The sequence below is a fragment of the Thunnus thynnus genome, chromosome 24 (genome assembly GCF_963924715.1).
Source record: "Thunnus thynnus chromosome 24, fThuThy2.1, whole genome shotgun sequence".
Classification (NCBI taxonomy): domain Eukaryota; kingdom Metazoa; phylum Chordata; class Actinopteri; order Scombriformes; family Scombridae; genus Thunnus; species Thunnus thynnus.
In genome coordinates this window covers 2631683-2646682 of record NC_089540.1, presented here as the reverse complement: position 1 = coordinate 2646682, position 15000 = coordinate 2631683, and the positions used below count along the sequence as shown (strand labels likewise).

Below are 15000 nucleotides of genomic sequence, written 5' to 3'. Positions count from 1 at the left end.
GGAGACCGCCTGGGAATACCAGGTGCTGTAAGCTTTTTCACTTTTCTCCACAAGCTCCTGCCGTGTTTAACGTAGGGATCCTCTCTGGTTTTCCTCCGTGTCTTTGCAGAACTGTGCGCGGGAGTCCCACTCTCTGGTATTTCTCCGACGGATCGGAACGCTCTCAGCGCAGCTGCCGCCTGGGCGTTGAAGGCGCGTCTGACGAGCGACATCCCTAAAAGGCCCATGCGTGGTACCTTGGACAGCTTACGGCCATACCACCCTGAACACGCCCGATCTCGTCTGATCTCGGAAGCTAAGCAGGGTCGGGCCTGGTTAGTACTTGGATGGGAGACCGCCTGGGAATACCAGGTGCTGTAAGCTTTTTCACTTTTCTCCACAAGCTCCTGCCGTGTTTAACGTAGGGATCCTCTCTGGTTTTCCTCCGTGTCTTTGCAGAACTGTGCGCGGGAGTCCCACTCTCTGGTATTTCTCCGACGGAGGAACGGATCGGAACGCTCTCAGCGCAGCTGCCGCCTGGGCGTTGAAGGCGCGTCTGACGAGCGACATCCCTAAAAGGCCCATGCGTGGTACCTTGGACAGCTTACGGCCATACCACCCTGAACACGCCCGATCTCGTCTGATCTCGGAAGCTAAGCAGGGTCGGGCCTGGTTAGTACTTGGATGGGAGACCGCCTGGGAATACCAGGTGCTGTAAGCTTTTTCACTTTTCTCCACAAGCTCCTGTCGTGTTTAACGTAGGGATCCTCTCTGGTTTTCCTCCGTGTCTTTGCAGAACTGTGCGCGGGAGTCCCACTCTCTGGTATTTCTCCGACGGAGGAACGGATCGGAACGCTCTCAGCGCAGCTGCCGCCTGGGCGTTGAAGGCGCGTCTGACGAGCGACATCCCTAAGAGGCCCATGCGTGGTACCTTGGACAGCTTACGGCCATACCACCCTGAACACGCCCGATCTCGTCTGATCTCGGAAGCTAAGCAGGGTCGGGCCTGGTTAGTACTTGGATGGGAGACCGCCTGGGAATACCAGGTGCTGTAAGCTTTTTCACTTTTCTCCACAAGCTCCTGCCGTGTTTAACGTAGGGATCCTCTCTGGTTTTCCTCCGTGTCTTTGCAGAACTGTGCGCGGGAGTCCCACTCTCTGGTATTTCTCCGACGGAGGAACGGATCGGAACGCTCTCAGCGCAGCTGCCGCCTGGGCGTTGAAGGCGCGTCTGACGAGCGACATCCCTAAAAGGCCCATGCGTGGTACCTTGGACAGCTTACGGCCATACCACCCTGAACACGCCCGATCTCGTCTGATCTCGGAAGCTAAGCAGGGTCGGGCCTGGTTAGTACTTGGATGGGAGACCGCCTGGGAATACCAGGTGCTGTAAGCTTTTTCACTTTTCTCCACAAGCTCCTGCCGTGTTTAACGTAGGGATCCTCTCTGGTTTTCCTCCGTGTCTTTGCAGAACTGTGCGCGGGAGTCCCACTCTCTGGTATTTCTCCGACGGAGGAACGGATCGGAACGCTCTCAGCGCAGCTGCCGCCTGGGCGTTGAAGGCGCGTCTGACGAGCGACATCCCTAAAAGGCCCATGCGTGGTACCTTGGACAGCTTACGGCCATACCACCCTGAACACGCCCGATCTCGTCTGATCTCGGAAGCTAAGCAGGGTCGGGCCTGGTTAGTACTTGGATGGGAGACCGCCTGGGAATACCAGGTGCTGTAAGCTTTTTCACTTTTCTCCACAAGCTCCTGCCGTGTTTAACGTAGGGATCCTCTCTGGTTTTCCTCCGTGTCTTTGCAGAACTGTGCGCGGGAGTCCCACTCTCTGGTATTTCTCCGACGGAGGAACGGATCGGAACGCTCTCAGCGCAGCTGCCGCCTGGGCGTTGAAGGCGCGTCTGACGAGCGACATCCCTAAAAGGCCCATGCGTGGTACCTTGGACAGCTTACGGCCATACCACCCTGAACACGCCCGATCTCGTCTGATCTCGGAAGCTAAGCAGGGTCGGGCCTGGTTAGTACTTGGATGGGAGACCGCCTGGGAATACCAGGTGCTGTAAGCTTTGTCACTTTTCTCCACAAGCTCCTGCCGTGTTTAACGTAGGGATCCTCTCTGGTTTTCCTCCGTGTCTTTGCAGAACTGTGCGCGGGAGTCCCACTCTCTGGTATTTCTCCGACGGAGGAACGGATCGGAACGCTCTCAGCGCAGCTGCCGCCTGGGCGTTGAAGGCGCGTCTGACGAGCGACATCCCTAAAAGGCCCATGCGTGGTACCTTGGACAGCTTACGGCCATACCACCCTGAACACGCCCGATCTCGTCTGATCTCGGAAGCTAAGCAGGGTCGGGCCTGGTTAGTACTTGGATGGGAGACCGCCTGGGAATACCAGGTGCTGTAAGCTTTTTCACTTTTCTCCACAAGCTCCTGCCGTGTTTAACGTAGGGATCCTCTCTGGTTTTCCTCCGTGTCTTTGCAGAACTGTGCGCGGGAGTCCCACTCTCTGGTATTTCTCCGACGGAGGAACGGATCGGAACGCTCTCAGCGCAGCTGCCGCCTGGGCGTTGAAGGCGCGTCTGACGAGCGACATCCCTAAAAGGCCCATGCGTGGTACCTTGGACAGCTTACGGCCATACCACCCTGAACACGCCCGATCTCGTCTGATCTCGGAAGCTAAGCAGGGTCGGGCCTGGTTAGTACTTGGATGGGAGACCGCCTGGGAATACCAGGTGCTGTAAGCTTTTTCACTTTTCTCCACAAGCTCCTGCCGTGTTTAACGTAGGGATCCTCTCTGGTTTTCCTCCGTGTCTTTGCAGAACTGTGCGCGGGAGTCCCACTCTCTGGTATTTCTCCGACGGAGGAACGGATCGGAACGCTCTCAGCGCAGCTGCCGCCTGGGCGTTGAAGGCGCGTCTGACGAGCGACATCCCTAAAAGGCCCATGCGTGGTACCTTGGACAGCTTACGGCCATACCACCCTGAACACGCCCGATCTCGTCTGATCTCGGAAGCTAAGCAGGGTCGGGCCTGGTTAGTACTTGGATGGGAGACCGCCTGGGAATACCAGGTGCTGTAAGCTTTTTCACTTTTCTCCACAAGCTCCTGCCGTGTTTAACGTAGGGATCCTCTCTGGTTTTCCTCCGTGTCTTTGCAGAACTGTGCGCGGGAGTCCCACTCTCTGGTATTTCTCCGACGGAGGAACGGATCGGAACGCTCTCAGCGCAGCTGCCGCCTGGGCGTTGAAGGCGCGTCTGACGAGCGACATCCCTAAAAGGCCCATGCGTGGTACCTTGGACAGCTTACGGCCATACCACCCTGAACACGCCCGATCTCGTCTGATCTCGGAAGCTAAGCAGGGTCGGGCCTGGTTAGTACTTGGATGGGAGACCGCCTGGGAATACCAGGTGCTGTAAGCTTTGTCACTTTTCTCCACAAGCTCCTGCCGTGTTTAACGTAGGGATCCTCTCTGGTTTTCCTCCGTGTCTTTGCAGAACTGTGCGCGGGAGTCCCACTCTCTGGTATTTCTCCGACGGAGGAACGGATCGGAACGCTCTCAGCGCAGCTGCCGCCTGGGCGTTGAAGGCGCGTCTGACGAGCGACATCCCTAAAAGGCCCATGCGTGGTACCTTGGACAGCTTACGGCCATACCACCCTGAACACGCCCGATCTCGTCTGATCTCGGAAGCTAAGCAGGGTCGGGCCTGGTTAGTACTTGGATGGGAGACCGCCTGGGAATACCAGGTGCTGTAAGCTTTTTCACTTTTCTCCACAAGCTCCTGCCGTGTTTAACGTAGGGATCCTCTCTGGTTTTCCTCCGTGTCTTTGCAGAACTGTGCGCGGGAGTCCCACTCTCTGGTATTTCTCCGACGGAGGAACGGATCGGAACGCTCTCAGCGCAGCTGCCGCCTGGGCGTTGAAGGCGCGTCTGACGAGCGACATCCCTAAAAGGCCCATGCGTGGTACCTTGGACAGCTTACGGCCATACCACCCTGAACACGCCCGATCTCGTCTGATCTCGGAAGCTAAGCAGGGTCGGGCCTGGTTAGTACTTGGATGGGAGACCGCCTGGGAATACCAGGTGCTGTAAGCTTTGTCACTTTTCTCCACAAGCTCCTGCCGTGTTTAACGTAGGGATCCTCTCTGGTTTTCCTCCGTGTCTTTGCAGAACTGTGCGCGGGAGTCCCACTCTCTGGTATTTCTCCGACGGATCGGAACGCTCTCAGCGCAGCTGCCGCCTGGGCGTTGAAGGCGCGTCTGACGAGCGACATCCCTAAAAGGCCCATGCGTGGTACCTTGGACAGCTTACGGCCATACCACCCTGAACACGCCCGATCTCGTCTGATCTCGGAAGCTAAGCAGGGTCGGGCCTGGTTAGTACTTGGATGGGAGACCGCCTGGGAATACCAGGTGCTGTAAGCTTTTTCACTTTTCTCCACAAGCTCCTGCCGTGTTTAACGTAGGGATCCTCTCTGGTTTTCCTCCGTGTCTTTGCAGAACTGTGCGCGGGAGTCCCACTCTCTGGTATTTCTCCGACGGAGGAACGGATCGGAACGCTCTCAGCGCAGCTGCCGCCTGGGCGTTGAAGGCGCGTCTGACGAGCGACATCCCTAAAAGGCCCATGCGTGGTACCTTGGACAGCTTACGGCCATACCACCCTGAACACGCCCGATCTCGTCTGATCTCGGAAGCTAAGCAGGGTCGGGCCTGGTTAGTACTTGGATGGGAGACCGCCTGGGAATACCAGGTGCTGTAAGCTTTGTCACTTTTCTCCACAAGCTCCTGCCGTGTTTAACGTAGGGATCCTCTCTGGTTTTCCTCCGTGTCTTTGCAGAACTGTGCGCGGGAGTCCCACTCTCTGGTATTTCTCCGACGGAGGAACGGATCGGAACGCTCTCAGCGCAGCTGCCGCCTGGGCGTTGAAGGCGCGTCTGACGAGCGACATCCCTAAAAGGCCCATGCGTGGTACCTTGGACAGCTTACGGCCATACCACCCTGAACACGCCCGATCTCGTCTGATCTCGGAAGCTAAGCAGGGTCGGGCCTGGTTAGTACTTGGATGGGAGACCGCCTGGGAATACCAGGTGCTGTAAGCTTTTTCACTTTTCTCCACAAGCTCCTGCCGTGTTTAACGTAGGGATCCTCTCTGGTTTTCCTCCGTGTCTTTGCAGAACTGTGCGCGGGAGTCCCACTCTCTGGTATTTCTCCGACGGAGGAACGGATCGGAACGCTCTCAGCGCAGCTGCCGCCTGGGCGTTGAAGGCGCGTCTGACGAGCGACATCCCTAAAAGGCCCATGCGTGGTACCTTGGACAGCTTACGGCCATACCACCCTGAACACGCCTGATCTCGGAAGCTAAGCAGGGTCGGGCCTGGTTAGTACTTGGATGGGAGACCGCCTGGGAATACCAGGTGCTGTAAGCTTTTTCACTTTTCTCCACAAGCTCCTGCCGTGTTTAACGTAGGGATCCTCTCTGGTTTTCCTCCGTGTCTTTGCAGAACTGTGCGCGGGAGTCCCACTCTCTGGTATTTCTCCGACGGATCGGAACGCTCTCAGCGCAGCTGCCGCCTGGGCGTTGAAGGCGCGTCTGACGAGCGACATCCCTAAAAGGCCCATGCGTGGTACCTTGGACAGCTTACGGCCATACCACCCTGAACACGCCCGATCTCGTCTGATCTCGGAAGCTAAGCAGGGTCGGGCCTGGTTAGTACTTGGATGGGAGACCGCCTGGGAATACCAGGTGCTGTAAGCTTTTTCACTTTTCTCCACAAGCTCCTGCCGTGTTTAACGTAGGGATCCTCTCTGGTTTTCCTCCGTGTCTTTGCAGAACTGTGCGCGGGAGTCCCACTCTCTGGTATTTCTCCGACGGATCGGAACGCTCTCAGCGCAGCTGCCGCCTGGGCGTTGAAGGCGCGTCTGACGAGCGACATCCCTAAAAGGCCCATGCGTGGTACCTTGGACAGCTTACGGCCATACCACCCTGAACACGCCCGATCTCGTCTGATCTCGGAAGCTAAGCAGGGTCGGGCCTGGTTAGTACTTGGATGGGAGACCGCCTGGGAATACCAGGTGCTGTAAGCTTTTTCACTTTTCTCCACAAGCTCCTGCCGTGTTTAACGTAGGGATCCTCTCTGGTTTTCCTCCGTGTCTTTGCAGAACTGTGCGCGGGAGTCCCACTCTCTGGTATTTCTCCGACGGATCGGAACGCTCTCAGCGCAGCTGCCGCCTGGGCGTTGAAGGCGCGTCTGACGAGCGACATCCCTAAAAGGCCCATGCGTGGTACCTTGGACAGCTTACGGCCATACCACCCTGAACACGCCCGATCTCGTCTGATCTCGGAAGCTAAGCAGGGTCGGGCCTGGTTAGTACTTGGATGGGAGACCGCCTGGGAATACCAGGTGCTGTAAGCTTTTTCACTTTTCTCCACAAGCTCCTGCCGTGTTTAACGTAGGGATCCTCTCTGGTTTTCCTCCGTGTCTTTGCAGAACTGTGCGCGGGAGTCCCACTCTCTGGTATTTCTCCGACGGATCGGAACGCTCTCAGCGCAGCTGCCGCCTGGGCGTTGAAGGCGCGTCTGACGAGCGACATCCCTAAAAGGCCCATGCGTGGTACCTTGGACAGCTTACGGCCATACCACCCTGAACACGCCCGATCTCGTCTGATCTCGGAAGCTAAGCAGGGTCGGGCCTGGTTAGTACTTGGATGGGAGACCGCCTGGGAATACCAGGTGCTGTAAGCTTTTTCACTTTTCTCCACAAGCTCCTGTCGTGTTTAACGTAGGGATCCTCTCTGGTTTTCCTCCGTGTCTTTGCAGAACTGTGCGCGGGAGTCCCACTCTCTGGTATTTCTCCGACGGAGGAACGGATCGGAACGCTCTCAGCGCAGCTGCCGCCTGGGCGTTGAAGGCGCGTCTGACGAGCGACATCCCTAAGAGGCCCATGCGTGGTACCTTGGACAGCTTACGGCCATACCACCCTGAACACGCCCGATCTTGTCTGATCTCGGAAGCTAAGCAGGGTCGGGCCTGGTTAGTACTTGGATGGGAGACCGCCTGGGAATACCAGGTGCTGTAAGCTTTTTCACTTTTCTCCACAAGCTCCTGTCGTGTTTAACGTAGGGATCCTCTCTGGTTTTCCTCCGTGTCTTTGCAGAACTGTGCGCGGGAGTCCCACTCTCTGGTATTTCTCCGACGGAGGAACGGATCGGAACGCTCTCAGCGCAGCTGCCGCCTGGGCGTTGAAGGCGCGTCTGACGAGCGACATCCCTAAGAGGCCCATGCGTGGTACCTTGGACAGCTTACGGCCATACCACCCTGAACACGCCCGATCTCGTCTGATCTCGGAAGCTAAGCAGGGTCGGGCCTGGTTAGTACTTGGATGGGAGACCGCCTGGGAATACCAGGTGCTGTAAGCTTTTTCACTTTTCTCCACAAGCTCCTGCCGTGTTTAACGTAGGGATCCTCTCTGGTTTTCCTCCGTGTCTTTGCAGAACTGTGCGCGGGAGTCCCACTCTCTGGTATTTCTCCGACGGAGGAACGGATCGGAACGCTCTCAGCGCAGCTGCCGCCTGGGCGTTGAAGGCGCGTCTGACGAGCGACATCCCTAAAAGGCCCGTGCGTGGTACCTTGGACAGCTTACGGCCATACCACCCTGAACACGCCCGATCTCGTCTGATCTCGGAAGCTAAGCAGGGTCGGGCCTGGTTAGTACTTGGATGGGAGACCGCCTGGGAATACCAGGTGCTGTAAGCTTTTTCACTTTTCTCCACAAGCTCCTGCCGTGTTTAACGTAGGGATCCTCTCTGGTTTTCCTCCGTGTCTTTGCAGAACTGTGCGCGGGAGTCCCACTCTCTGGTATTTCTCCGACGGAGGAACGGATCGGAACGCTCTCAGCGCAGCTGCCGCCTGGGCGTTGAAGGCGCGTCTGACGAGCGACATCCCTAAGAGGCCCATGCGTGGTACCTTGGACAGCTTACGGCCATACCACCCTGAACACGCCCGATCTCGTCTGATCTCGGAAGCTAAGCAGGGTCGGGCCTGGTTAGTACTTGGATGGGAGACCGCCTGGGAATACCAGGTGCTGTAAGCTTTTTCACTTTTCTCCACAAGCTCCTGCCGTGTTTAACGTAGGGATCCTCTCTGGTTTTCCTCCGTGTCTTTGCAGAACTGTGCGCGGGAGTCCCACTCTCTGGTATTTCTCCGACGGAGGAACGGATCGGAACGCTCTCAGCGCAGCTGCCGCCTGGGCGTTGAAGGCGCGTCTGACGAGCGACATCCCTAAAAGGCCCATGCGTGGTACCTTGGACAGCTTACGGCCATACCACCCTGAACACGCCCGATCTCGTCTGATCTCGGAAGCTAAGCAGGGTCGGGCCTGGTTAGTACTTGGATGGGAGACCGCCTGGGAATACCAGGTGCTGTAAGCTTTTTCACTTTTCTCCACAAGCTCCTGCCGTGTTTAACGTAGGGATCCTCTCTGGTTTTCCTCCGTGTCTTTGCAGAACTGTGCGCGGGAGTCCCACTCTCTGGTATTTCTCCGACGGAGGAACGGATCGGAACGCTCTCAGCGCAGCTGCCGCCTGGGCGTTGAAGGCGCGTCTGACGAGCGACATCCCTAAAAGGCCCATGCGTGGTACCTTGGACAGCTTACGGCCATACCACCCTGAACACGCCCGATCTCGTCTGATCTCGGAAGCTAAGCAGGGTCGGGCCTGGTTAGTACTTGGATGGGAGACCGCCTGGGAATACCAGGTGCTGTAAGCTTTTTCACTTTTCTCCACAAGCTCCTGCCGTGTTTAACGTAGGGATCCTCTCTCGTTCTACTCCGTGTCTTTGCAGAACTGTGCGCGGGAGTCCCACTCTCTGGTATTTCTCCGACGGAGGAACGGATCGGAACGCTCTCAGCGCAGCTGCCGCCTGGGCGTTGAAGGCGCGTCTGACGAGCGACATCCCTAAAAGGCCCATGCGTGGTACCTTGGACAGCTTACGGCCATACCACCCTGAACACGCCCGATCTCGTCTGATCTCGGAAGCTAAGCAGGGTCGGGCCTGGTTAGTACTTGGATGGGAGACCGCCTGGGAATACCAGGTGCTGTAAGCTTTTTCACTTTTCTCCACAAGCTCCTGCCGTGTTTAACGTAGGGATCCTCTCTGGTTTTCCTCCGTGTCTTTGCAGAACTGTGCGCGGGAGTCCCACTCTCTGGTATTTCTCCGACGGAGGAACGGATCGGAACGCTCTCGGCGCAGCTGCCGCCTGGGCGTTGAAGGCGCGTCTGACGAGCGACATCCCTAAAAGGCCCATGCGTGGTACCTTGGACAGCTTACGGCCATACCACCCTGAACACGCCCCATCTCGTCTGATCTCGGAAGCTAAGCAGGGTCGGGCCTGGTTAGTACTTGGATGGGAGAGCGCCTGGGAATACCAGGTGCTGTAAGCTTTTTCACTTTTCTCCACAAGCTCCTGCCGTGTTTAACGTAGAGATCCTCTCTGGTTTTCCTCCGTGTCTTTGCAGAACTGTGCGCGGGAGTCCCACTCTCTGGTATTTCTCCGACGGATCGGAACGCTCTCAGCGCAGCTGCCGCCTGGGCGTTGAAGGCGCGTCTGACGAGCGACATCCCTAAAAGGCCCATGCGTGGTACCTTGGACAGCTTACGGCCATACCACCCTGAACACGCCCGATCTCGTCTGATCTCGGAAGCTAAGCAGGGTCGGGCCTGGTTAGTACTTGGATGGGAGACCGCCTGGGAATACCAGGTGCTGTAAGCTTTTTCACTTTTCTCCACAAGCTCCTGCCGTGTTTAACGTAGGGATCCTCTCTGGTTTTCCTCCGTGTCTTTGCAGAACTGTGCGCGGGAGTCCCACTCTCTGGTATTTCTCCGACGGAGGAACGGATCGGAACGCTCTCAGCGCAGCTGCCGCCTGGGCGTTGAAGGCGCGTCTGACGAGCGACATCCCTAAGAGGCCCATGCGTGGTACCTTGGACAGCTTACGGCCATACCACCCTGAACACGCCCGATCTCGTCTGATCTCGGAAGCTAAGCAGGGTCGGGCCTGGTTAGTACTTGGATGGGAGACCGCCTGGGAATACCAGGTGCTGTAAGCTTTTTCACTTTTCTCCACAAGCTCCTGCCGTGTTTAACGTAGGGATCCTCTCTGGTTTTCCTCCGTGTCTTTGCAGAACTGTGCGCGGGAGTCCCACTCTCTGGTATTTCTCCGACGGAGGAACGGATCGGAACGCTCTCAGCGCAGCTGCCGCCTGGGCGTTGAAGGCGCGTCTGACGAGCGACATCCCTAAAAGGCCCATGCGTGGTACCTTGGACAGCTTACGGCCATACCACCCTGAACACGCCCGATCTCGTCTGATCTCGGAAGCTAAGCAGGGTCGGGCCTGGTTAGTACTTGGATGGGAGACCGCCTGGGAATACCAGGTGCTGTAAGCTTTTTCACTTTTCTCCACAAGCTCCTGCCGTGTTTAACGTAGGGATCCTCTCTGGTTTTCCTCCGTGTCTTTGCAGAACTGTGCGCGGGAGTCCCACTCTCTGGTATTTCTCCGACGGAGGAACGGATCGGAACGCTCTCAGCGCAGCTGCCGCCTGGGCGTTGAAGGCGCGTCTGACGAGCGACATCCCTAAGAGGCCCATGCGTGGTACCTTGGACAGCTTACGGCCATACCACCCTGAACACGCCCGATCTCGTCTGATCTCGGAAGCTAAGCAGGGTCGGGCCTGGTTAGTACTTGGATGGGAGACCGCCTGGGAATACCAGGTGCTGTAAGCTTTTTCACTTTTCTCCACAAGCTCCTGCCGTGTTTAACGTAGGGATCCTCTCTGGTTTTCCTCCGTGTCTTTGCAGAACTGTGCGCGGGAGTCCCACTCTCTGGTATTTCTCCGACGGAGGAACGGATCGGAACGCTCTCAGCGCAGCTGCCGCCTGGGCGTTGAAGGCGCGTCTGACGAGCGACATCCCTAAAAGGCCCATGCGTGGTACCTTGGACAGCTTACGGCCATACCACCCTGAACACGCCCGATCTCGTCTGATCTCGGAAGCTAAGCAGGGTCGGGCCTGGTTAGTACTTGGATGGGAGACCGCCTGGGAATACCAGGTGCTGTAAGCTTTTTCACTTTTCTCCACAAGCTCCTGCCGTGTTTAACGTAGGGATCCTCTCTGGTTTTCCTCCGTGTCTTTGCAGAACTGTGCGCGGGAGTCCCACTCTCTGGTATTTCTCCGACGGAGGAACGGATCGGAACGCTCTCAGCGCAGCTGCCGCCTGGGCGTTGAAGGCGCGTCTGACGAGCGACATCCCTAAAAGGCCCATGCGTGGTACCTTGGACAGCTTACGGCCATACCACCCTGAACACGCCCGATCTCGTCTGATCTCGGAAGCTAAGCAGGGTCGGGCCTGGTTAGTACTTGGATGGGAGACCGCCTGGGAATACCAGGTGCTGTAAGCTTTTTCACTTTTCTCCACAAGCTCCTGCCGTGTTTAACGTAGGGATCCTCTCTCGTTCTACTCCGTGTCTTTGCAGAACTGTGCGCGGGAGTCCCACTCTCTGGTATTTCTCCGACGGAGGAACGGATCGGAACGCTCTCAGCGCAGCTGCCGCCTGGGCGTTGAAGGCGCGTCTGACGAGCGACATCCCTAAAAGGCCCATGCGTGGTACCTTGGACAGCTTACGGCCATACCACCCTGAACACGCCCGATCTCGTCTGATCTCGGAAGCTAAGCAGGGTCGGGCCTGGTTAGTACTTGGATGGGAGACCGCCTGGGAATACCAGGTGCTGTAAGCTTTTTCACTTTTCTCCACAAGCTCCTGCCGTGTTTAACGTAGGGATCCTCTCTGGTTTTCCTCCGTGTCTTTGCAGAACTGTGCGCGGGAGTCCCACTCTCTGGTATTTCTCCGACGGAGGAACGGATCGGAACGCTCTCGGCGCAGCTGCCGCCTGGGCGTTGAAGGCGCGTCTGACGAGCGACATCCCTAAAAGGCCCATGCGTGGTACCTTGGACAGCTTACGGCCATACCACCCTGAACACGCCCCATCTCGTCTGATCTCGGAAGCTAAGCAGGGTCGGGCCTGGTTAGTACTTGGATGGGAGAGCGCCTGGGAATACCAGGTGCTGTAAGCTTTTTCACTTTTCTCCACAAGCTCCTGCCGTGTTTAACGTAGAGATCCTCTCTGGTTTTCCTCCGTGTCTTTGCAGAACTGTGCGCGGGAGTCCCACTCTCTGGTATTTCTCCGACGGATCGGAACGCTCTCAGCGCAGCTGCCGCCTGGGCGTTGAAGGCGCGTCTGACGAGCGACATCCCTAAGAGGCCCATGCGTGGTACCTTGGACAGCTTACGGCCATACCACCCTGAACACGCCCGATCTCGTCTGATCTCGGAAGCTAAGCAGGGTCGGGCCTGGTTAGTACTTGGATGGGAGACCGCCTGGGAATACCAGGTGCTGTAAGCTTTTTCACTTTTCTCCACAAGCTCCTGCCGTGTTTAACGTAGGGATCCTCTCTGGTTTTCCTCCGTGTCTTTGCAGAACTGTGCGCGGGAGTCCCACTCTCTGGTATTTCTCCGACGGAGGAACGGATCGGAACGCTCTCAGCGCAGCTGCCGCCTGGGCGTTGAAGGCGCGTCTGACGAGCGACATCCCTAAAAGGCCCATGCGTGGTACCTTGGACAGCTTACGGCCATACCACCCTGAACACGCCCGATCTCGTCTGATCTCGGAAGCTAAGCAGGGTCGGGCCTGGTTAGTACTTGGATGGGAGACCGCCTGGGAATACCAGGTGCTGTAAGCTTTTTCACTTTTCTCCACAAGCTCCTGCCGTGTTTAACGTAGGGATCCTCTCTGGTTTTCCTCCGTGTCTTTGCAGAACTGTGCGCGGGAGTCCCACTCTCTGGTATTTCTCCGACGGAGGAACGGATCGGAACGCTCTCAGCGCAGCTGCCGCCTGGGCGTTGAAGGCGCGTCTGACGAGCGACATCCCTAAGAGGCCCATGCGTGGTACCTTGGACAGCTTACGGCCATACCACCCTGAACACGCCCGATCTCGTCTGATCTCGGAAGCTAAGCAGGGTCGGGCCTGGTTAGTACTTGGATGGGAGACCGCCTGGGAATACCAGGTGCTGTAAGCTTTTTCACTTTTCTCCACAAGCTCCTGCCGTGTTTAACGTAGGGATCCTCTCTGGTTTTCCTCCGTGTCTTTGCAGAACTGTGCGCGGGAGTCCCACTCTCTGGTATTTCTCCGACGGAGGAACGGATCGGAACGCTCTCAGCGCAGCTGCCGCCTGGGCGTTGAAGGCGCGTCTGACGAGCGACATCCCTAAAAGGCCCATGCGTGGTACCTTGGACAGCTTACGGCCATACCACCCTGAACACGCCCGATCTCGTCTGATCTCGGAAGCTAAGCAGGGTCGGGCCTGGTTAGTACTTGGATGGGAGACCGCCTGGGAATACCAGGTGCTGTAAGCTTTTTCACTTTTCTCCACAAGCTCCTGCCGTGTTTAACGTAGGGATCCTCTCTGGTTTTCCTCCGTGTCTTTGCAGAACTGTGCGCGGGAGTCCCACTCTCTGGTATTTCTCCGACGGAGGAACGGATCGGAACGCTCTCAGCGCAGCTGCCGCCTGGGCGTTGAAGGCGCGTCTGACGAGCGACATCCCTAAAAGGCCCATGCGTGGTACCTTGGACAGCTTACGGCCATACCACCCTGAACACGCCCGATCTCGTCTGATCTCGGAAGCTAAGCAGGGTCGGGCCTGGTTAGTACTTGGATGGGAGACCGCCTGGGAATACCAGGTGCTGTAAGCTTTTTCACTTTTCTCCACAAGCTCCTGCCGTGTTTAACGTAGGGATCCTCTCTCGTTCTACTCCGTGTCTTTGCAGAACTGTGCGCGGGAGTCCCACTCTCTGGTATTTCTCCGACGGAGGAACGGATCGGAACGCTCTCAGCGCAGCTGCCGCCTGGGCGTTGAAAGCGCGTCTGACGAGCGACATCCCTAAAAGGCCCATGCGTGGTACCTTGGACAGCTTACGGCCATACCACCCTGAACACGCCCGATCTCGTCTGATCTCGGAAGCTAAGCAGGGTCGGGCCTGGTTAGTACTTGGATGGGAGACCGCCTGGGAATACCAGGTGCTGTAAGCTTTTTCACTTTTCTCCACAAGCTCCTGCCGTGTTTAACGTAGGGATCCTCTCTGGTTTTCCTCCGTGTCTTTGCAGAACTGTGCGCGGGAGTCCCACTCTCTGGTATTTCTCCGACGGAGGAACGGATCGGAACGCTCTCAGCGCAGCTGCCGCCTGGGCGTTGAAGGCGCGTCTGACGAGCGACATCCCTAAAAGGCCCATGCGTGGTACCTTGGACAGCTTACGGCCATACCACCCTGAACACGCCCGATCTCGTCTGATCTCGGAAGCTAAGCAGGGTCGGGCCTGGTTAGTACTTGGATGGGAGACCGCCTGGGAATACCAGGTGCTGTAAGCTTTTTCACTTTTCTCCACAAGCTCCTGCCGTGTTTAACGTAGGGATCCTCTCTCGTTCTACTCCGTGTCTTTGCAGAACTGTGCGCGGGAGTCCCACTCTCTGGTATTTCTCCGACGGAGGAACGGATCGGAACGCTCTCAGCGCAGCTGCCGCCTGGGCGTTGAAGGCGCGTCTGACGAGCGACATCCCTAAAAGGCCCATGCGTGGTACCTTGGACAGCTTACGGCCATACCACCCTGAACACGCCCGATCTCGTCTGATCTCGGAAGCTAAGCAGGGTCGGGCCTGGTTAGTACTTGGATGGGAGACCGCCTGGGAATACCAGGTGCTGTAAGCTTTTTCACTTTTCTCCACAAGCTCCTGCCGTGTTTAACGTAGGGATCCTCTCTGGTTTTCCTCCGTGTCTTTGCAGAACTGTGCGCGGGAGTCCCACTCTCTGGTATTTCTCCGACGGAGGAACGGATCGGAACGCTCTCAGCGCAGCTGCCGCCTGGGCGTTGAAGGCGCGTCTGACGAGCGACATCCCTAAAAGGCCCATGCGTGGTACCT

At 57.3% G+C, this 15000-nt stretch overlaps 44 non-coding genes and 1 pseudogene across 44 annotated transcripts in view; all 45 read left to right on the top strand.

Moving 5' to 3' along the window:
* LOC137177924 (5S ribosomal RNA) overlaps positions 1-34 on the top strand; it is a 119-nt gene extending 85 nt beyond the window's left edge. Inside the window, exon 1 of the ribosomal RNA XR_010926539.1 lies at positions 1-34. This exon is cut by the window's left edge and continues 85 nt beyond it. This is a non-coding gene — a ribosomal RNA (5S ribosomal RNA).
* A 210-nt stretch (positions 35-244) lies between these two features.
* Positions 245-363, top strand: LOC137178474 (5S ribosomal RNA). Its single transcript, XR_010927054.1, has one exon. It is a non-coding gene; the product is annotated as a 5S ribosomal RNA (ribosomal RNA).
* Positions 364-581: 218 nt separating this feature from the next.
* Positions 582-700, top strand: LOC137178473 (5S ribosomal RNA). The gene has a single exon (XR_010927053.1). It is a non-coding gene; the product is annotated as a 5S ribosomal RNA (ribosomal RNA).
* Positions 701-918: 218 nt separating this feature from the next.
* On the top strand, positions 919-1037 carry LOC137178472 (5S ribosomal RNA). The gene has a single exon (XR_010927052.1). It is a non-coding gene; the product is annotated as a 5S ribosomal RNA (ribosomal RNA).
* A 218-nt stretch (positions 1038-1255) lies between these two features.
* LOC137178471 (5S ribosomal RNA) lies at positions 1256-1374 on the top strand. Its single transcript, XR_010927051.1, has one exon. It is a non-coding gene; the product is annotated as a 5S ribosomal RNA (ribosomal RNA).
* A 218-nt stretch (positions 1375-1592) lies between these two features.
* LOC137178470 (5S ribosomal RNA) lies at positions 1593-1711 on the top strand. The gene has a single exon (XR_010927050.1). It is a non-coding gene; the product is annotated as a 5S ribosomal RNA (ribosomal RNA).
* A 218-nt stretch (positions 1712-1929) lies between these two features.
* LOC137178468 (5S ribosomal RNA) lies at positions 1930-2048 on the top strand. The gene has a single exon (XR_010927049.1). It is a non-coding gene; the product is annotated as a 5S ribosomal RNA (ribosomal RNA).
* A 218-nt stretch (positions 2049-2266) lies between these two features.
* LOC137178467 (5S ribosomal RNA) lies at positions 2267-2385 on the top strand. The gene has a single exon (XR_010927048.1). It is a non-coding gene; the product is annotated as a 5S ribosomal RNA (ribosomal RNA).
* A 218-nt stretch (positions 2386-2603) lies between these two features.
* LOC137178466 (5S ribosomal RNA) lies at positions 2604-2722 on the top strand. Its single transcript, XR_010927047.1, has one exon. It is a non-coding gene; the product is annotated as a 5S ribosomal RNA (ribosomal RNA).
* Positions 2723-2940: 218 nt separating this feature from the next.
* On the top strand, positions 2941-3059 carry LOC137178465 (5S ribosomal RNA). The gene has a single exon (XR_010927046.1). It is a non-coding gene; the product is annotated as a 5S ribosomal RNA (ribosomal RNA).
* A 218-nt stretch (positions 3060-3277) lies between these two features.
* Positions 3278-3396, top strand: LOC137178464 (5S ribosomal RNA). The gene has a single exon (XR_010927045.1). It is a non-coding gene; the product is annotated as a 5S ribosomal RNA (ribosomal RNA).
* Positions 3397-3614: 218 nt separating this feature from the next.
* Positions 3615-3733, top strand: LOC137178462 (5S ribosomal RNA). Its single transcript, XR_010927043.1, has one exon. It is a non-coding gene; the product is annotated as a 5S ribosomal RNA (ribosomal RNA).
* A 218-nt stretch (positions 3734-3951) lies between these two features.
* Positions 3952-4070, top strand: LOC137178461 (5S ribosomal RNA). Its single transcript, XR_010927042.1, has one exon. It is a non-coding gene; the product is annotated as a 5S ribosomal RNA (ribosomal RNA).
* A 210-nt stretch (positions 4071-4280) lies between these two features.
* On the top strand, positions 4281-4399 carry LOC137178460 (5S ribosomal RNA). The gene has a single exon (XR_010927041.1). It is a non-coding gene; the product is annotated as a 5S ribosomal RNA (ribosomal RNA).
* A 218-nt stretch (positions 4400-4617) lies between these two features.
* LOC137178459 (5S ribosomal RNA) lies at positions 4618-4736 on the top strand. Its single transcript, XR_010927040.1, has one exon. It is a non-coding gene; the product is annotated as a 5S ribosomal RNA (ribosomal RNA).
* Positions 4737-4954: 218 nt separating this feature from the next.
* On the top strand, positions 4955-5073 carry LOC137178458 (5S ribosomal RNA). The gene has a single exon (XR_010927039.1). It is a non-coding gene; the product is annotated as a 5S ribosomal RNA (ribosomal RNA).
* A 218-nt stretch (positions 5074-5291) lies between these two features.
* Positions 5292-5400, top strand: LOC137178134 (5S ribosomal RNA; annotated as a pseudogene).
* Positions 5401-5610: 210 nt separating this feature from the next.
* LOC137178457 (5S ribosomal RNA) lies at positions 5611-5729 on the top strand. Its single transcript, XR_010927038.1, has one exon. It is a non-coding gene; the product is annotated as a 5S ribosomal RNA (ribosomal RNA).
* A 210-nt stretch (positions 5730-5939) lies between these two features.
* On the top strand, positions 5940-6058 carry LOC137178456 (5S ribosomal RNA). Its single transcript, XR_010927037.1, has one exon. It is a non-coding gene; the product is annotated as a 5S ribosomal RNA (ribosomal RNA).
* Positions 6059-6268: 210 nt separating this feature from the next.
* LOC137178455 (5S ribosomal RNA) lies at positions 6269-6387 on the top strand. The gene has a single exon (XR_010927036.1). It is a non-coding gene; the product is annotated as a 5S ribosomal RNA (ribosomal RNA).
* Positions 6388-6597: 210 nt separating this feature from the next.
* Positions 6598-6716, top strand: LOC137178454 (5S ribosomal RNA). Its single transcript, XR_010927035.1, has one exon. It is a non-coding gene; the product is annotated as a 5S ribosomal RNA (ribosomal RNA).
* Positions 6717-6934: 218 nt separating this feature from the next.
* On the top strand, positions 6935-7053 carry LOC137177979 (5S ribosomal RNA). Its single transcript, XR_010926593.1, has one exon. It is a non-coding gene; the product is annotated as a 5S ribosomal RNA (ribosomal RNA).
* A 218-nt stretch (positions 7054-7271) lies between these two features.
* Positions 7272-7390, top strand: LOC137178452 (5S ribosomal RNA). Its single transcript, XR_010927034.1, has one exon. It is a non-coding gene; the product is annotated as a 5S ribosomal RNA (ribosomal RNA).
* Positions 7391-7608: 218 nt separating this feature from the next.
* On the top strand, positions 7609-7727 carry LOC137178450 (5S ribosomal RNA). The gene has a single exon (XR_010927032.1). It is a non-coding gene; the product is annotated as a 5S ribosomal RNA (ribosomal RNA).
* Positions 7728-7945: 218 nt separating this feature from the next.
* Positions 7946-8064, top strand: LOC137178449 (5S ribosomal RNA). The gene has a single exon (XR_010927031.1). It is a non-coding gene; the product is annotated as a 5S ribosomal RNA (ribosomal RNA).
* A 218-nt stretch (positions 8065-8282) lies between these two features.
* Positions 8283-8401, top strand: LOC137178448 (5S ribosomal RNA). Its single transcript, XR_010927030.1, has one exon. It is a non-coding gene; the product is annotated as a 5S ribosomal RNA (ribosomal RNA).
* Positions 8402-8619: 218 nt separating this feature from the next.
* LOC137178447 (5S ribosomal RNA) lies at positions 8620-8738 on the top strand. The gene has a single exon (XR_010927029.1). It is a non-coding gene; the product is annotated as a 5S ribosomal RNA (ribosomal RNA).
* Positions 8739-8956: 218 nt separating this feature from the next.
* On the top strand, positions 8957-9075 carry LOC137178446 (5S ribosomal RNA). Its single transcript, XR_010927028.1, has one exon. It is a non-coding gene; the product is annotated as a 5S ribosomal RNA (ribosomal RNA).
* A 218-nt stretch (positions 9076-9293) lies between these two features.
* On the top strand, positions 9294-9412 carry LOC137178129 (5S ribosomal RNA). Its single transcript, XR_010926733.1, has one exon. It is a non-coding gene; the product is annotated as a 5S ribosomal RNA (ribosomal RNA).
* A 210-nt stretch (positions 9413-9622) lies between these two features.
* Positions 9623-9741, top strand: LOC137178445 (5S ribosomal RNA). Its single transcript, XR_010927027.1, has one exon. It is a non-coding gene; the product is annotated as a 5S ribosomal RNA (ribosomal RNA).
* A 218-nt stretch (positions 9742-9959) lies between these two features.
* Positions 9960-10078, top strand: LOC137178444 (5S ribosomal RNA). Its single transcript, XR_010927026.1, has one exon. It is a non-coding gene; the product is annotated as a 5S ribosomal RNA (ribosomal RNA).
* Positions 10079-10296: 218 nt separating this feature from the next.
* On the top strand, positions 10297-10415 carry LOC137178443 (5S ribosomal RNA). Its single transcript, XR_010927025.1, has one exon. It is a non-coding gene; the product is annotated as a 5S ribosomal RNA (ribosomal RNA).
* A 218-nt stretch (positions 10416-10633) lies between these two features.
* On the top strand, positions 10634-10752 carry LOC137178442 (5S ribosomal RNA). Its single transcript, XR_010927024.1, has one exon. It is a non-coding gene; the product is annotated as a 5S ribosomal RNA (ribosomal RNA).
* Positions 10753-10970: 218 nt separating this feature from the next.
* LOC137178441 (5S ribosomal RNA) lies at positions 10971-11089 on the top strand. Its single transcript, XR_010927023.1, has one exon. It is a non-coding gene; the product is annotated as a 5S ribosomal RNA (ribosomal RNA).
* Positions 11090-11307: 218 nt separating this feature from the next.
* On the top strand, positions 11308-11426 carry LOC137178439 (5S ribosomal RNA). The gene has a single exon (XR_010927021.1). It is a non-coding gene; the product is annotated as a 5S ribosomal RNA (ribosomal RNA).
* A 218-nt stretch (positions 11427-11644) lies between these two features.
* LOC137178438 (5S ribosomal RNA) lies at positions 11645-11763 on the top strand. The gene has a single exon (XR_010927020.1). It is a non-coding gene; the product is annotated as a 5S ribosomal RNA (ribosomal RNA).
* A 218-nt stretch (positions 11764-11981) lies between these two features.
* Positions 11982-12100, top strand: LOC137178128 (5S ribosomal RNA). Its single transcript, XR_010926732.1, has one exon. It is a non-coding gene; the product is annotated as a 5S ribosomal RNA (ribosomal RNA).
* Positions 12101-12310: 210 nt separating this feature from the next.
* On the top strand, positions 12311-12429 carry LOC137178436 (5S ribosomal RNA). Its single transcript, XR_010927019.1, has one exon. It is a non-coding gene; the product is annotated as a 5S ribosomal RNA (ribosomal RNA).
* Positions 12430-12647: 218 nt separating this feature from the next.
* Positions 12648-12766, top strand: LOC137178435 (5S ribosomal RNA). The gene has a single exon (XR_010927018.1). It is a non-coding gene; the product is annotated as a 5S ribosomal RNA (ribosomal RNA).
* A 218-nt stretch (positions 12767-12984) lies between these two features.
* On the top strand, positions 12985-13103 carry LOC137178434 (5S ribosomal RNA). Its single transcript, XR_010927017.1, has one exon. It is a non-coding gene; the product is annotated as a 5S ribosomal RNA (ribosomal RNA).
* Positions 13104-13321: 218 nt separating this feature from the next.
* On the top strand, positions 13322-13440 carry LOC137178432 (5S ribosomal RNA). The gene has a single exon (XR_010927015.1). It is a non-coding gene; the product is annotated as a 5S ribosomal RNA (ribosomal RNA).
* A 218-nt stretch (positions 13441-13658) lies between these two features.
* On the top strand, positions 13659-13777 carry LOC137178431 (5S ribosomal RNA). The gene has a single exon (XR_010927014.1). It is a non-coding gene; the product is annotated as a 5S ribosomal RNA (ribosomal RNA).
* A 218-nt stretch (positions 13778-13995) lies between these two features.
* On the top strand, positions 13996-14114 carry LOC137178430 (5S ribosomal RNA). Its single transcript, XR_010927013.1, has one exon. It is a non-coding gene; the product is annotated as a 5S ribosomal RNA (ribosomal RNA).
* A 218-nt stretch (positions 14115-14332) lies between these two features.
* On the top strand, positions 14333-14451 carry LOC137178429 (5S ribosomal RNA). The gene has a single exon (XR_010927012.1). It is a non-coding gene; the product is annotated as a 5S ribosomal RNA (ribosomal RNA).
* Positions 14452-14669: 218 nt separating this feature from the next.
* On the top strand, positions 14670-14788 carry LOC137178428 (5S ribosomal RNA). The gene has a single exon (XR_010927011.1). It is a non-coding gene; the product is annotated as a 5S ribosomal RNA (ribosomal RNA).
* Positions 14789-15000: the final 212 nt, after the last annotated feature.